Source organism: Malurus melanocephalus, unplaced genomic scaffold (genome assembly GCF_030028575.1).
Source record: "Malurus melanocephalus ecotype Western Australia unplaced genomic scaffold, MMel_1.1 scaffold_173, whole genome shotgun sequence".
Lineage (NCBI taxonomy): Eukaryota > Metazoa > Chordata > Aves > Passeriformes > Maluridae > Malurus > Malurus melanocephalus.
In genome coordinates, this window is record NW_026623405.1 from 1,090,561 (window position 1) to 1,108,091 (window position 17,531).

Genomic DNA, 17,531 nt, shown 5'->3' on the forward strand with positions numbered 1-17,531 from the left:
AGGGGACTTCAGTAATAATGTTTGCTTTCYTGGATGTGTCCATTTAACTGTGTGATTATCCTGGGACTGTGGGAGGTGTAGAAACTCAAACCTGGTGGAATGAGCCACCCTCCTCTGTGGCAATCTCACGAGTGCAGAGAGGCAGAAGAACAGGTATTTGACATATGAGGAGCCAGCATGCCCCAGAATGTCCCTTTTTGTCTGTCACGTTCGCTGTGGTGCTTGCTGAGATAGAAATCAGTGGGGATCCTTCTAAAGTGGGGCTTCAGTGGGTCTTCTAATAAATCGACTCCTCTCAAAAAATGCTTCTGATGAGAGCACAGTGCTGTCAGGAGAGGGATAAAGGTCACCTTGGTAATAAATGATAGCTGTGTTGCAGTCTAGGGAGAAGTTCTAAGGTTTTCCAAAGTTTGAATAGGGATAAGTGGCCCGTTAGGTAATTTTCCATTTCTTGTAATATCTTGCCATTTTTTTTTTTTTTTTGGCCAATTTGCCCTCTCCCTACATGCTCTATTTTGGCCAGTTTCCCTGGAAATCTGCTAGAAACTCAGCATGTACTAAAGGCCTGCAAATCAGATGATCACATAGCAATGATTTTCCAGTTCCAGCTGCGTGTGTCTCTGACTTCCTGGTACCAGCAGGATTATTCTGGGTGCCCAGCATGGCACACCAGWCCCAGGGCGCTGACATTTTGTTGTCCTGTGGCTGTGTCATGAATTAAGKGTTGAAGCCACACTGTCTCTGCTGGTCTGCAGGCACATAATTCCAATGAGCAGTATCCCCCACAGGGTAATAAACTCTTTAATAACAGTAATGTAGCAACCACAATAATGAAAAAAGTGATTACATTCTACATAAAAATATAAAAGCTCATTTGATCCTGAGGTCCCCAGTGGCGCATTACCTGGACTTTTATTTAAAATATAACATTTCTTACATCTTATTCAGGTCCTTTGTTAGCACTAATATAAAATACCAGTAAAATTGTCATTGGAGGAATTTAATAAGGAGTGGGTATGGCTCAGCGATGCACGCTGCTGATTCAGAGTCCTTCTGTGAATGTAATCTAGAAAAAAACCACAGCTCTGCTTGAGKGTTTCAGTGCTGAAACTTTGCATATGCAAGGCAGATCAGAGGATCCCTTCTTTGGAAGCAGGGCTCTTTCCTGCAATAGGAGTGCTTCTACAAGCGCGTGAGTTTCATGAAATGTGAGAGTCCCTTCTTGTGCTTTTCCTTGCTCCTCATTGATGATGGTTTCACTGCAAATCCAGGCTGACTTCAGAGATCTAGAATGACACCAGGGGATTTTCTTCCCAGCATATGTCAGAGGTTCTGAAGGCARAAGGCAGCCAAAACCTTGGTCTGTAATCCACCTTSCTGTATTTCTGTTATATCTAATACWGAGAGGAAACCAACYCTACTAAGCATCACTTTCCTCCTGCTGTAGATAGTACAGACATTACTGAGCCCATGGAGAGGCTTCAAAGGACCTGAATTCCAGCAGCAATTTTTTTTTTGCGCTGTCCCTTCTTGTAATCTGTACAGTCAAGCAGAAATATATTCAGACTTTTTCCATTTCCTTCGTTTTTCTGTTGGTGCTGCATTATTTCCTGCTGGAGATTCCAGCCTTCCCATCCTGTCACTGAGGAATTAATCCCCTGAGCTGTAAGTGAGAACATATGGCACAGCATTGGTCATCAGCCAGGCCTGGACACAGGTTTGTTCTGGAAAGTGGGCTGGCCAAGATGGTGAGTGGAAGGATKGGGTTTTTAATGGGAGTTTTTATCAGGGTTTTAAATGTTCTCAAATCGGAGATGGATCTGAAGGTTTAGAAAGTGTTTGAGCAGGTAAAGGGCATTAGCAAATACCCCTGTGAGGTTTAAAAAGGGTGATGTGGTGCACTGTGAGGCTGTGATGTAAAATGAGCCTCGACCTTCCTTTGTATGGAAGCTTCTCATGTTCTCAGAAGCCAAGGGCTTGCCTTCATTTCTAAGTGTGCAAATTGCTTTCTATCAAAAGGAGCAAACTAATTTAGGTAATGAAACACATTGCTTCTCTTTGTTCAAGTATTTGAATGTGTTGCTTGTCATTCCAGGTGCTCCCTCAAATATTTGTGTGGCCATTTAACATCATCTCTATCTCCTCCTCACACGATRTAACCCCTGCAGCAGTTGGGAACCCGCAGGAAATGTCATGTATGTTGTAACTCTGTCTGACCATGCCCTTCCTCCCATCATTTGATGGTGTCCACTGCTTGTCTCATCAAATGTSCACGGTCAATCACAGCTCTAGGGCAAGGATAGCCTCTGTTTTAATATGCAAATGTGCATTTAATGCAACAGGACTGGTGTTTCTGGGTGCTAATGCAAAACAAACATATAATGGTAATCAAGGCAATGGACTGCGGGTGATAGAGGGGGATGCTTTTTCAAAATAGTATCTGCCAAAAATCCTATTACCTGAAGAGAAAGTGAGAAGTCCCCACAAAGACAGAAGTCATGTCACAAAGCTTTGTTATGTTCCTTTCTGYGGAGTGACTGCAACACCAACCAAGATTTTTAAACATCTTTGGTTTTTTTTGAAGTGATGCCTTTTAAAAATAATATTGCATGGGTAGTCTTGGTGAATAGGAATTGAGGGAGATGTGCTACTATGCTTGTTCTCTTACTAGTCATTGACTGGAAATGCTCACAAAAGGAATAAAAAGTACATTTGCCTTGTTAATACAATTTGTATTACATATTCATAAACCATTTCATAAAGCTCCCAAGGAAAAATTCAATTGTACTGAAAGCACATAATGGTAGAGCGGCCATACAGAAAACAGGCAGCATGTTGCAGAATTAACTGCACAATGAATGAAATGCAATGTCTATAATAAACCCATTCAGATATAAATTATGGGAGAGTAGATGAAATGTTTGTTAAGCAATAAAGCTTGCAACCGTACATATGAAATTGAATGGGATTTATCATAAAATATTGTGGAGGATACAGTCTGAATATGTGTTACAAATTGACTGAATTAAAAATAATCCAAGGAAAGCAAGCTTTTGGGAGACTGAAAATTTTAGGAAATGAGTTCATAAGCTGTTTAGCTCCGACCCAAAATCCCCCAGTGCCAAGAAAAAGAGAGGTTACAAAATAAGAACAGAACAATTTCTTAGAGGACCACAGTTATGTTGTCTTAATTTTAACCTCCTAAATTTTGTCCAATAATCAAACTCCCTGTTGAACTAACAGCATCTCACTGGAGTAGAGGGGAGAGAATTTGGCCCAGCAGTGTTTGGTTAGTATGATTTACAGTGGAAGATTTTTTCTCCCCACCCCAAACTATTTATCTCAGTAAGGCCGTTGTACTGAGGGCAGGATAGATGATATTTTGGTTGGACCTTGAAGAGATATGTGGTATGTTTTCCCAAAAGACTTTACCAGATATCTCAATACAAACAACAGAGTTGCTGAAGAACACATTCTGTGGGATTCCATCCCAAGCTTGACTGCAGTCCACTTCTCAAAATGACAGAGTTTTTGCTCAATTTTTGACAATTGAAAATATTTACAGATTTTACAACATGATGGAAATGTTRTACATGTGAACAACAACCAAGAGAATCACCATACCCTTAGAATTAAATTTAAAATTCAAATAGATGTTTATGGGGTAGGGGGATAAAAAGAGAGTGCATAATTTCCAACCACAAATAACATTTGTAGCTATGGAAACATAGGACAACCTGAGAAAAAGAGACAAGCAAGAGCTGTAGAATCCTTGCCTGAGAAGGTTATTATCCCTTTTCTTAATCTTACCTAGATGCTTTTCATGTCTTTTCTCTCCTTTTTCAAGCAGTGAATAATGACCATTTCTCAAAGCAGTTAAATGTATACAAAGGAGTCASGAAGCCAGGATGCATAGTGGTGTTTCTGTAGGGGATTTAAGGTGGTTGCTCTGATTTTCAGATGGAAGATCCTACTCTTAGACTAGACAAGTGATGTGGCCTTTTATAAGTCTGTTAACCATAAGATCTCTGTTTCTGTARGTGGTGTGATTGTGGTGACGTTCTGATAGAGTTTGTCACACTGAAGGCATAAATAAATACAAAACTTCACCTGATTAACACACCTGAGTCACCAGTCGACCTCCTTTAACCTCTTTGCCTATGCAGCTCAACAGAGCTCAAAAATCCTTTTTGATTTGCCTCTGCTGCTGTTTCACAAATAAAGGGTCCACAAGTGAAAAACGCTTCCAATTGTTATCCAGCAGCACTTTAACTTCAGGAGATAATGCCCAGCTGTTTGAATGGACCATTATCACAGAGTTAAATATAAATAAGTGAGGAGAAATTAACTCAAGTAGGCCTCATTTTGCTTCTCTGCCGAGTGATTGTATTTTCCCATGTGTAAGAGATTCCGTGAATTTTTTTTGTTCCTTTTTTTTTTTTTCACTTGAAAAAAACCACACGGAGTACAAACATACATCGGCATCCCGCAGTGTATCAAGAGGCRCTGGGTAATCTCACCCTTTCAAGAAACGTGGCATGTGCCCAGAASTTTTGGATTGCATTTTATTTGTAGGAAACAGGCTATGAAAACCCTCTTCCCYACCGAGGAAGAAAAGCCAGTTAGCTTGTCAGCCTGCATCTGAAAGGCCAAGGGTTCAAAGCTGCTCATCAGTGTTGGTTGACATTCCCCCTTAGAGCCTTTGGAAGTATCAAGTTTGCCAGTTATTGACTGCATTGCTGAGTTATCTGTTGTATAAGCACAATTTCCATAGAGGACACAAGGCCAGGGATATGTTCACCAGGCATTTTAAGACATGGTTGAGTTGATTTTCTCATTTCTTGTTTTCTCTAAACATATTTCTCTCAAATATTAAATTGTAGCAATATTATTGATTGCATTCTGCTCATGGAGCAATAGCTATTTGGCTTTTTACTTTTTTTTTTTTTTAATTAATGATTTGCTCAGAGAGCGGAAAGAGGTAGAGGTGATAAAATACCTTTGTCCCTTGGAGATGAGGGCATTTCAGTGGAGGCCAACAATATGACAATATGGGATCTGTTAGCACCAGGACAGACCAGGCTGAGCCCCTGAAAACAAAACCTTTCTTTTCAGGAAGAGATTCAGSACTTCACATCTAGACCTTCACAGTGAAACACCATGTTTTTCTTCAATTAGCAACTAAATTCCCACATGATTTGAACAAATCTGSAGGAGAATTCTCAAGGAGCACAAGAATTGTAAAGTCAGTTGAGGGGAAAAACATCGCCACGTATAATCTGCCCTGGGCAAAGAAAATGCATCGAGTTTTGAAAGGCTGAGCGCTGGCAATTCAGCAGAAAGGGAGCTGTGGACAGAAACTCAGAGTTCAGCTGGGAGGACACCAGTGTGGGTGTCTCAGTCAATTCTGTCTTTTTCCTGTTTACTGTGTGGTTGCAAGTGGAGAGGTAACACAGCTCAATGAGGCAAATTTCATTCTTAGATTMATGCGCATAATTATCAGTGACCTTTTATATCTGAGAGAGAATTGATTGTGATGAGAGCTCTGCCTCCTGCTCCTCGTGCAGGGTCTCGCCCAATTTGTTTTACATGCTCAACAGTCATTATTTGGATGAACCAATCATGGAGATGGGCTGTTATTGATAGATCTTCCAGGAGCTATGTCAAAGTTAAGTAAAAATAAATAAAACATGAAATTAGCATGAACATGGGTTTTTCCTAATCAGATACATGTTTCARTAGCCTTTGCTCAAGAGGCACAATTTGACCAGGAGGATGCAATTGATGTGAAAGGTTTATTAAGAAAAACAATTCAACATATCCATCATACATGAGGGATCACTGAAAAAAAAAATTGAAATTATCCTCCAAAAAACATTTGTTGAAAGATGCACAGACCTGAATCAAACCATCTTCTAAGGTTTATCAAAATGCCATAGCAAATTTAGTTATTCTAAAACAGATCTCATTCTGAGGAACTTCCAGGTCTTCTGTCACACCAGAACAGGAGGTCAAAGGACTTTTTATGACTCATATTTAGTGCCCATTTAGCAGGTGAGAGGAACAGGGGTTTCTCAAGCTCGTGTGCCCAGTAATTTTTGGTGTAATAATTCATTGCCAAGTCCTGCATCTTCTGGAAGAATCTTTCTTGGGCACAGGAGGAGCTCTCATCTTTGWGCCTGAGATGGAAGAGCCCTTGTGCCTTGCAGAGCAAAGGTGCAGATGTTGGTCTGGATGGTTGGCAGTGGTGCAGGGTGTGCCAGAATCTCTCTGGCTCTGTGAAAAGCAGCAGATGCTCAGTGTCCACAAGTTTCTATTTGTTTACACGCAAAACTTGGCTCCCAAAATTAACGAATTCTTTTCAAGAATTTTGTGCAAACAGCTTTCTGCAGTGAGTGAGGAGCAGAGGGATGAGCAGAGCCCAGGGTTCCTCGCTGCTGGCCCTGGGCACCAACCACCAAGGCCATTTACTTTGCTAGCCAGCGCCAGAGTGAAGATGTGAAAATACCACAAGCAAAACTTTTCTTTTCCACTCAGTTTTGCAGACTCAGGAGGTTTGGTTAGCTCTCCACATTGAGAGAGAGGTTAATATTGGCTTTGCCRTGGAGTTTTTCGCTTCTAGGTGTATGAAAGATGAGTCTTTCCTCTTGCTTTCCCCACTGACCTCTGCTTGAAGGTGAGTGGAGATGTGTGTTGGGTTTCTTCTGCTTTGAGCAAACTGGTGCAGAAGGAGAGGGGAGGAGGAGAATTTGGCACTTTGGGGTTCCAGCCCCAACTTCCCACTACAAAGAGCGCAGAGGATGGGGAGAGCAGGGAGGCCAGGAATAGCAAATGGCCCCCAGTCCTGGTCTGTGCTGCTGATTCCATCCTCTGGTGATCCAGCCAGGGGATCAGCAGGCCAGTTGTGCCCAGTCATTAAGGAAAGGCATGTCTGTAATTAATGGCAAAGGGCCTGATACAATAAAAGGCATGTCTGCCTCCTGCGCTGCAAAGCCCGCATAGGGCTGCGAAAGACGCCAAGGAAAATCAATGTTAAGCAGCTTGTATGGATTTGTGCAGATCTTTACAGTGCCAAAGTCCAGACATATTTCTCATTGAGCTGAGTCCTCGTATGTTTTATTTATAATTTAATGCTAAAATTTATGAAGGAGGTGCATGGCAGAGGGAGAACCCATAACCTTGTCATTTCTTTTCTTAAAGCAGCAGCTACTAGATCTAGGAAAGAATTATATCCTCCTCCTTCTCCCTGACTCCCCAACATAAAATGTAACATGATGGCAATTTTATTCACTCCAAGCTTGTTTCCAGTGAATCAGCTGTGCAGCTGAGGTGACCAATGCATATCACACAAGTTTTTATCAAAATCACTGCCTACCAATCACTCCCTCTAAACCAAATCACCTCAGCTGTTATTCATCAAGCGTGCCATGTTGCATTATAGAATTTYGTAACTCAGACACTTAAGGTATGAGAGAAATTAATTGCCTGTATTATTTTCCATAAAAACAAATAAACAGCACTTGGTGCCTTTTTAAACTCAATTGGGGGATTGATTTTTAAATCAAATTGTATTTCATGAGAGTTCAAGCACTTACCACTAGAAGCTGTAATCRTGGAGCTTTAAATATGGATACTGTAATTCCAGAATGCTTTAAACATTGAAACATAAACCATTGCCATAAGAAAATGTTGTGGTTTAACCCCAGCTGGCAAATAAACCTCATGTAACTGGTCTCTCCCTCTTCCCCAGCAGTGAAATGGGGAAGAGAATTGGAAGAATAAAGGTGAGAAATACTGTGTGGGTTGAGATAATTTTAATTGGTGAAGCAAAAGCTGCACAAGCAARCARAGCAAATGAAGGAATTCATTGACCATTTCCCATGGCAGRCAGGTGTCCAGCCATTCCCAGGAAAGCAGGGCTCCATCACATGTAGCAGTGACTGGGAAGACAAATGTCATAACAGCAAACATCCCTCCTTCCTTCTTCTCTCAATTTTATACGCTGAAATATGTTTCCTTCTGCCCTGGAATATCCCTTGGGTCACTTGGGATTGGCTGTTCCAGCTGTGTCCCCTTAAAGTCCCTTGTACCCTGTCCAGACTCTTTACTTGTGGGGTGAGGAGCAGAAAAGGCCTTGAATCTGTGCAAGCTCTGTTCAGAAATAACAAAAACATCCCCGAATTATCAACACTGCTTTCAACACAAATCCGAAATCCAGCCCATACCAGCTACTAKGAAGAAAACCAACTCTACCCCGGGCAAAAACCRGCCCAGAAAATGAAAGGAGTATACACAAAAATGTATTAAACATGACAGCAACATTAACAGCCTTGTTTGGAGACAGGAAGTTTTTTTAACAGAATGCATTATTTACTGGTCTCTGCTGTATYGTTCCACTGTGATGTCAGGATTGCATTTTCCCTGGAAGTGTGGATCAGGCTTTCCCCCACCTGACATGAGCCACGTTTGTATTTCCAGGCTCAGCTGAGACACCAAAGTGCAGGATTTCAGCTGGCACAGATCCAACCAGATCAGCTCTGCAGAGCCAACTGAGCTTAATTGAACTGTGCTGGAAACCTAAAAGTGAAGAGGCTGCCAGGGAAACAACACAGGTTCCTGCAAGGGAGAGGACCCAGTGACGGGAGAACCTCACAATGTTTTGTTCTGCTAAATTGCCAAGAACAGGTAGGAGTCCAAAACTCACATAAGACTTATGGGTAAGGATCCAATAGTTGAATATATTTTTCTGTTCAGTTAAATTACCCAGATGACCTGGTTCAGCAGAATGTGARCTGGGAGTCTCAGGGAAATGTCTTGTCACAGGAGATGTTTAGTTAAATTTAGTTAAAAGTTAAATATTACCACTTCTATAAGCAGAAGAACACAAACTCCACCTAATCCAAAACWCTTCACATTTTCTTTAAGAAAAACATCTTTTCTCTTTTATCCCTCCCCCTTTTTTGGGGGCCTTRAATATGTCAGTTGTTTAAAAGATGTGACTGCCCTTATAAATGTATCGAAGATAAGCCAGGTTGTAAAGGATTCAGGTTCATGAACTGTGTTTATACAGTCTATTGTTTAGTACTCATGAATAATTGATTCTTGTCCTTCCTGCACAAATATTCAATCAGATACCATTCAAATTGATAGCAGGTGTCTGATCTAGGAAAAAATGGCAATGTTCTTTGACTGGAGATGTGATTGTAATACAACTGTACTCCAGGCATGGAGCACAGAGGAGTGCCACACATTTCAAATGGGACCTGTTGAGAGAGAGAGTCGCTAATTAAAACAGCACAACGTGTAATTGTCTGGTATGTTTTGGGTAAGCAACCATCCCAAAACATGTTTATTGCATTTTATTTTTATGCTTGTGTGTGTGAAATGGAGGATGGATCGTAATTTTAAGAAATTGCTTGTTCTGGTGAGATGTTTGGTTCTGCAGAGAAGAACAGTTCTATACAGGCTGCAATTCTGTAGGATCCTTACACACTCAATATTAAAAATCTGACTCTGATTTCCCCAAGACCATGTGATGACCAGGAGACATAGAATAATTGCATTATGTGATATATTATTTAAGATCCAGTAAGAAGGTGCCTGTTCCTTAAAGTACAGATTCTTTTCCAATGAATTACAACTTTCCACCACTGGTAGCTTCCTGTAAGTCACATTATATACTTCAGGAAGAGAAAAATGTGCATGGAAACAGAGCAGGGAGCAGGACCTGCTTGTGTATCCTTGAACCTTGGAGTGCTGCTCATTTCTTGCTCAGGGTGGTTTGTGGACATGAGCAAAGTTATGCCTGATATGGAAAGAGGAGCTGCAGAGTGAATATAGATATTTAACARGAATTTTGCTCCCAGGCACGTGAAAATGAGTCTGAGGAGTCAGAGGTCCAATGTGTTCCAACTAAAGCAAACACAAGTCTGATCATTGAATTAACCAAGACAAAAATCAATTCTGAGTTGGTATTAGGAAATGCAGAGTATATTCCACTTGTGATTAACTGATATTAGTAGAAACTCTGGAAGAGCCATTGAGCAAATATGTAAATAATTTTTAATTTTTCACCACTGTCATCCTACAAATGTTCCTGTGGGTGCCTCAGCCCTTTGAAGGGTGTGGAAGAGCAGGGACAGAGTGCTCATGTGTTTTGCATCAGGGACCCAAAGCATTGTGCTGTGAAGAAAAGTGCTTCACTTTCTTCTCATTCTTACCCAATCCATGGGTTTTTTTGCTGCATTCTGCAAGGGTATTTTTAAGGTCGCTGTTTTTATTTTGTTGTGCTTCTTCTCTTGTGTCTTCCCACCCCTGAGTTTAATGCTTACAGACCAATAATTGGAAACTCTGAAAATTTTTTTCTTCTGGTTGCTAGTAATGACAGTTTTTTGCATTTCTTTATTTACAGCACTCGATATTTTATCCTCTTTTCTGTCAAAATGGTTCTGTAGATGTGGAAAAGTGATTCTGTTCTATAGCATTTATGCCCATTCAGTATTTGACCATTTGACCACCAAGATGGACAGATAATGTTGTTTACAGGTTGGGTATGCTCAGGCCACAGACATTGATTCAATGAATGGTTGATCACAGAAGAATGAGAGGTTTTTTTCAGTCTTGTTAGATTTACACATTTGAACCAGGCTGAATAGTTCTCCCACATTTTTCAGCTCACTAGCTCTCATGTATTTCCAGAAAATAAATTCAGCTGTGGAGTGTTAATTCTCGTTGTTTATTTGCATCTTAATGGTGGCTGCCAACTCTTGAAGAGCATCAAGTACCTGCCACGTCTCTCTTAAACCTTCAGACCCACCTCACAACCCTCTGGTGCAYTTGATCCATCCTTTAGGACTGTCTCACAGCTCTCCATGCACTTGTTCCATGCTGTCACCAAACACAGAGAGATATTCCAGAAAGGTGGATCTGCCACACCAAGCCGTGTTTCGGAGCACTTTGCTCTTGTCACTGGAAAAGCCCTTATTGGGTTGCTCGTTGGGGTAAATGTTTCTGCTCTAGAGCAGCATAAAATATAGAAGTTCCTTTTCTTTCCTCTTTTGAATACCAAGCGACTGCCTGTTTGTGAAGGTTCAAACAAATGTTTTACTTACAGTCTGTCTGCTCAGCACTCCAGTGCACAAAATCCAGTATTTTTAGGGAGTGCAGACCCTGAAGCCAGTAGCACACTAAAATGCTCAATCTTCCATAAATATTACCCTTCCCCTGACCTTCCTTCATTTTCCATGCTGGATTCCACTTCTGAATCTATTCATTCTGAATAGGCAGTGAAATCCTCCCCTGGAATAGAGAGCACAGGTACACCTTGCCAGCTGTAGCAGTTCGTAATGTATCTGTTACTGAAATGTTGGCACCGGGCTCTGAAACCACTAACAGAATTCGTTGTACCCAGAGAAACATGCTTTCTTTCATTGGTCTGAATAGCCAACAATTACTAAAAAATGCCCTCCTCCTTTCCATGATTTCAGAAGATAACATACTATTTAGCACACAATAGATATAACACATGAATCAGCTCTTCATAAAGACTTTTTTTCCCAAAGTATCTTAAAACTATTTGGATGGGACAACTCCCAAAGACAGCAATTTCTGGTTTGTTTTTGTTTTTTTTTTTTTATTAAGGGCATTTAATGCTTGCTGAAAGTTTCAAGTTGCCTGCTTTGCCTACTAAAKTTTCCCTTCAGCTAATCCCAAAGCTGAAACCCATCCTGCAGCCACTTTACCTGTGGAACACTCCAATGAGGGGCAGGGGAGCAAGGCTGGCACCATGTCCCTGCCTCTGGTCCTCACTTCTCTCTCTGTTCCTTGGGACACAGAAGGAGTGACAGCTGTGCTGACTGAGGTGTGACCTTGCTGTGGTGCCCCTGAGGGACTGCCAGGGTGATGCTGTGGGAGGAGAACAGAGAAGGGAAATTCCCTCACAACTCAGATAATGCAATTTGCATTGTTTTTTCTGGCAGTCTCTGCTCTCCACCTCGGGAGTGATCCATAGCCTGTAAATTGTTGCTTGTATCAGTGTGTTTACAACTATGAGGGCTCTGAAGAGCTGTCATACATACCAGTTTCTGAGTGCTTATGAGTTTATTTAGAAGTGATGTGTATTTACAATAATCAAATGACAGTGTGAACGATATGCTGTGCACTATAGGAGCAGCCAGGATGGGAAACCAGTGGAAGAGATGTGTTGGTAGAAGAAAACATCTTGAATCACTGCAGTCATGAGCATAAAACYCCAAAGGCAGAGCTTTTGGAGATCTGGACTCTGCTGGAATTCCTTGGCTTTGAATTTCTCCTTTTTTTCTTTCTAATAAGCCAGGATTTGGTGATGTATTCCTTGCACTGCTTTGGTGAGACCACTTTGTAGGAAAACCGACCTAATAACCAGCAGCTGCTGRAAGGTACCACTGACCTCTCCAGTCCCTTGAAGCTGCACACTCTGGCATCTTTAGGGGTATCTTTTCCCTTTTTATTTATTTTTCTGACAATTTAACTCCATGAGTTTGCTCATTCTTTACTTGTATGTGCAGAGCCAGGAAGCAGAGATGTGAGGGACCAAGTGCCTGACAGTGGGAATCTTCACCTCTAGATTTGCTTGAATTTTTAGCTGTTTAGCTCTCTAGGAAGTGCTTAGAACAAGTCTATCTACTAGAAATTAAATAGAAACATGGATTTCTGTTCAGCAAATGCTAGATTGTGTTCTGAGAATTTTAGAGGATGCCAGAAGAAAGAGAAAAGTATTCTATATACCTTTTTAAAAAGAGAAAAACAAGTGTTCTGGAATTCATAACCCAGTCAGCCCAATCACTATTCCTGAAAATACACCGGAACAAGTMTTTTAAAAAAATAATCTTTCTAACTATTCAGATGATAAGAGGGTTGTRAAAGATAATGTAAGATTGAAGTGATTTGTTCTCAGCAAATCCATCTKATTTCCTTCTCTGAAAGAATAACTAGCCTGGGGAAAGGGGTGAGATGTTGCTGAATTATCCTGATTTCAGCTTTTGGTTTTGTCACATATAATGTCCTTGTGGGAAAAAAAAAAATCCAGTGGAGTGTGCATAGCTAAAGAACCACACTGGGCACCATATTTTACATATCAAGAAAGCACATTAAATTGAGTGGAGTGTGACAGGAAAATCTGAAATTTATAGAACATGATCTAYGAAGGAAAGTTGTGGGAACTGATAAACCTACAGAGAAATCACGGTGATAGTCTTTCCAATATGAGAAAGTTACGCAAAGGCTGGTGCTCATTGTTCTCCCTCCACTTGAGGGAATTCAAAAGAAACCAATTTAATTTTCAGCCAAGATGCATTAGGATGACTGGGAGGAAAACTTTCTAACCACAAGGGGAATTGAGTAATGATGCAGACCTCACCAGAGCGTTTCCAGAGCAGGGTAGACAGATGTTCAGGGGGGTCTGGCACCACTGATGATTCCAAGGCTGGGGAGGTCCTACCCTGGCCCAGGTTATTACCTGAGAGCAGCAGCCCAGGAGGAAAGAGTAAAAGCTGCTGCCAAGAGGCTGAGAGTGAGCAGTGGTTTTATCAGATGGTGATAAATAGCTCTTTCTTGGAGATGGGGGTGATATTGCTTTCTAAAAAAATAAAGTTCTTTCGTMCTGAATTGATGGTGATATATACATTTTAATACATGTGGGACAGCACAATGCAAAATGTTATAAAGGCACAGCRTGTCTATCACAGACTCTGTTTATATATTGTGATAGTAGCCCTAACTTCTTATTTTAAACATCAGTTACACTGTGATCTAATAAAAGGTTAGGGTTTTCTAAAGTAACTTTTACTAGATTTACATACGTTTTTAGTTCACATACAAATTTTTGTAGGCCTCCTGAGAACTTATAATAATAGGACGGGAGAGAATGATGCAGAATTCATTTTAATTTGCTTGTCTTGGAATGCCCTTTGCTGTTTATATTACAGATTTCAATATACATCTCAGAGGATCAGAGCAAGTATAAATATCTATACCAATTTAAAAATGTACCATTTTTAGAACCTGTCATATATTTTCTGGTAAGGCATGCTATTCATCATCTTCTGAGGACCATTTTTCTTAGAAATATGTAAAAGCATATATACAGCTAATGTACAACATCCCAAAAGCTGTAGCTGGGAACATAAATTAAGCCCAAAGTGCTCAATTTTAAATGTATCTTGCTTTTTGACAGCAGTTGGCTGTCTGGATCTGAGAGTGCTTTCAAATGTGAGCGAGATGAGTTTCACAAAGTTCCAAAGAAGTTGATGGCTATTATTGGGTTTATGTCTATTATTTCATAACATCATCCTCCAGAGAAAATGYTTGTATTAAAATTATTACTCAGCTTGCTTCTGAAGCCTAAACTGAAAATCTGGTTATCTGTCTAAGGTCATTTAAAAGTTTATTCTCTTTCTTGCCCCACCTCCTTACCTTCTGTAACTTCTGGTACTGGGAAACAACAGCAGAATGATGTTAGCATTGTAATTTTTTGGTTCATGGAGATTTTTATTGCTTTTGGTCACTCTCAGTGAGTCTTTATTGTGAGAAACACACCCAGACATGTGCTGAGGAGTTAGTTGCAGGATGTCACTTTGGTTGCTGTCACTTGGCTTTTCTCGTTTCTACTCCTTGGCTGTGACCTGTCTGCAGTCACAGCTGAGCTGACTTTACAGGTTCCTATCAATAACAAAGCACAGAAACACATGAAATATAAATTACTGGCAATGGTGGTGCTCAGGAGTGCTGAACTTCATTTGTTGGACAGTTAAATATGGCCACTTTTGTAAGCTAMGAAAAAAAAGGGAATCTCACTAAATCTGAAACTTCTCATTTTGTCTTTCATAAAAGCATTTGTTTGCTCTTTCATCCTCCATTCTCTCTGTCATAGAGGTCATCTGTGTCTGTTGAGATCCTCAGCAGCCAAAATGAATTAGAGCTGCCACAAAGTTGATCAAATTGACTGAAAAGGTGTCAAAAATGGCTGGCAGACCACTACTGCTGGGTTATTTTATGCTATGCTACAGATTTTAAGCAGTTAAGAAAACCAATTAGCATCAAGCAAGCGTACAATACCATTTTGTTCTGCAATTCTACCTGTCACTTTTTTATTTCCCATTTTATTCTCATCTTTCTTCATAATTGGATACRAAAATACTGAGCTGTAACTACTTGTGTGAAGAAAGACGAGAGGCAGACCCTGAAATGGCTCAGCACGTGCTTTGTGAAAACCCAAAACCAGTTGGAAAGTGATGATTCAACCAGGAATGCACAGWGTGATGGATGCAATGGACTGGGAGGCCAGAAAGAGCTGAGCTGGGTGGCTGAGCTGCTCCAGTGCTCYCTGTGTTTTACAGACCAGTGCAGTGTCTGCTGAGGAAGCAGCAGTAGCYATAAAATACTCAGCAATATCCTATATTTAACAATAGATTTGAAGACAAGGACACCAGGTTATGTATTTCATTCTTCTTCTTTACTGAGAACATGAAAAACAGCAAAAAGCAGGTGGCCAGGGTGACTGATGTAATGTCTCCTTTGACACAGATTGCATTCCAGCATTTTTAATAACTCATTTTCCCAAGGGCGGGGTGATGAGCATGCTCTAAATATTCCACGTTTTTGTTTTTTTTTTTTAAAAAAAAAGCTATGCAGAGCAGGCAGAAGAAGGTCTTATTTGCTTGTCTGATGCACTTWAAAATCCTCAAGGCACATGGATAAAGGCACTTGTTTCTTTCCAGACCCACTTTGATGTCAGTAATGTTTTCCTAGGAAGTGTTGTTGTATGAAGTTGTGTTTYTGTGGCTAATTCCTGCAGTAGGTAACTGGTGGATCTCTGATTTTTCAAGTAAGGGATGGTCTCTTCTTATTTCTAACAGAAAAAAAAAAAGATATCAAACATTCTGTTTGCAAATATTGATGATTAAAAGGAGTGTTTTCTGCCTTGGTCAAATGGAATAGGAAAATTTGGGAAATTTTTTTATCATGTCCTTGTACTTTAATCAAATACTTTAACTATTTTTGACTTTAATTTCTGTAATTTTGCTTCTGCTTCAGTAACTTTTGCTTCCTGGAAGAAAAACCTTGTCCATTTTTTGCACTCCTTCCCCAACATGGTGTGGAACTTTGGGGTGTCTTTCTGCATTTTGCATGACACCAGCATTGATGTTGCTTTTTCTTTTTGACTTGCAATATCTCTGGATCATTTATGCTTTATTTAGAGTCCTGAATTTTTTCCTGTCCCATCCATCCTTAAACTTCACCTCTGCCAGGGAGCTTCACGGGACTGAAGGAGGAGATGCTTTCCCACCATCAGAGTGGAAAATGGTTTATCCCAAATCCATCTTTGCCTGGTCTTCTGGGGTTAAAAGGAACATCCAAATGATAAGTCTGCTCTTTTGGTGGTAAGATTTTCTTCCTTGTCTTTTCTTGAATTTAGAAGTGTCTAAACAGCTTTAAATGAATTAAAGGTAATAAAAGTAGGCCATAATTTATGCCCACATCCAGAGTCTGCCTCTGCAATTGCTCATGTATTTTTTGGAGGTGATTTGCTTCTAGAATTTCTTTGACCCCCTAAACCAGAAGAGAGGGACAGACTGACATAGCTATAGCCACAGCTCAAGGTCAGTGTAATTAATATTAATTTCATATGCAGCTTTTAATTTGAAGAACTTCAGGGGTAGGATCCCAGTTTATCCAAAGSTTATAACTCAAGTGCATGAAGTCAGGAGGCAGCTGCCAGAGTCAAGGCTAAGAACAGACTTCAGTGTTTTTCTGAACTGGGGAGCACTCTTTYCCCCTCATAATATAATATTTTGCACAATCCAAGCATGTAGGTCAAGAGGCCAGAAAATTAGCACCGAGTTATAACACTCTTGTAAGGGGGTTTGATGAAAATAAAACMTAAAACCTTTCATATGTTTTAAATGGTTTCCCTTCCCTCCATTCATGCAATGATACAGAACAGCTGGCCATGAAACCTGGCTGCATATTTGTTAAACGGGAACAGATTACTAAATCAAATTTGTTGACCAATTTTCAAGTATGTGGCCTTGAGATATTAAAAAAGAAAAATAAAAAAAAAAAGTTGGGGAGGTTGAATTGCCTAAAGAGAGAAGGGTAACAGGCCAGTGATAGGAACATTTCATGCTGGTGGGATTTGGCAGGGGGGGAGGGAATCTAATCGCTAACTTTCGTGTGAGTACCCAGCTAAAACCTCAGGGAATTTTATATAGTGCATGTTGTCAGTATTTTAATCATCCACAGCTGTCAAAACTCTTGTAACCCGCCTCTTCTATTTAAAATGTGTCTTCTAGGCATAAAATAATTAAAGGTGCAGGACCATAAGGTAGGCTCAGAGCCGCTGCAATGTGACAAAACTCCACATATGAAAGGCATTATTTCAGGAAGTTTTAAATATAAATTTTGTTTTGTCAGAAGGCTGCAGGGCACACATTTTCTATACTGTCAAGCTTGATAGTAACAATATTTATATTTCAAATAAAAAGATTAAATTG

The 17,531-nt window shown here is 40.3% G+C and overlaps 1 long non-coding RNA gene across 1 annotated transcript in view; it reads left to right on the forward strand.

The window, feature by feature from the left end:
• Window positions 1-16,381, forward strand: part of LOC130577275 (uncharacterized) — a 36,086-nt gene extending 19,705 nt beyond the window's left edge. The window contains exons 3-4 of the long non-coding RNA XR_008965750.1: window positions 8,479-8,685; window positions 16,287-16,381. This is a non-coding gene — a long non-coding RNA (uncharacterized LOC130577275). The remainder of the gene's footprint in view (window positions 1-8,478; window positions 8,686-16,286) is intronic.
• The last annotated feature ends 1,150 nt before the right edge of the window (window positions 16,382-17,531 follow it).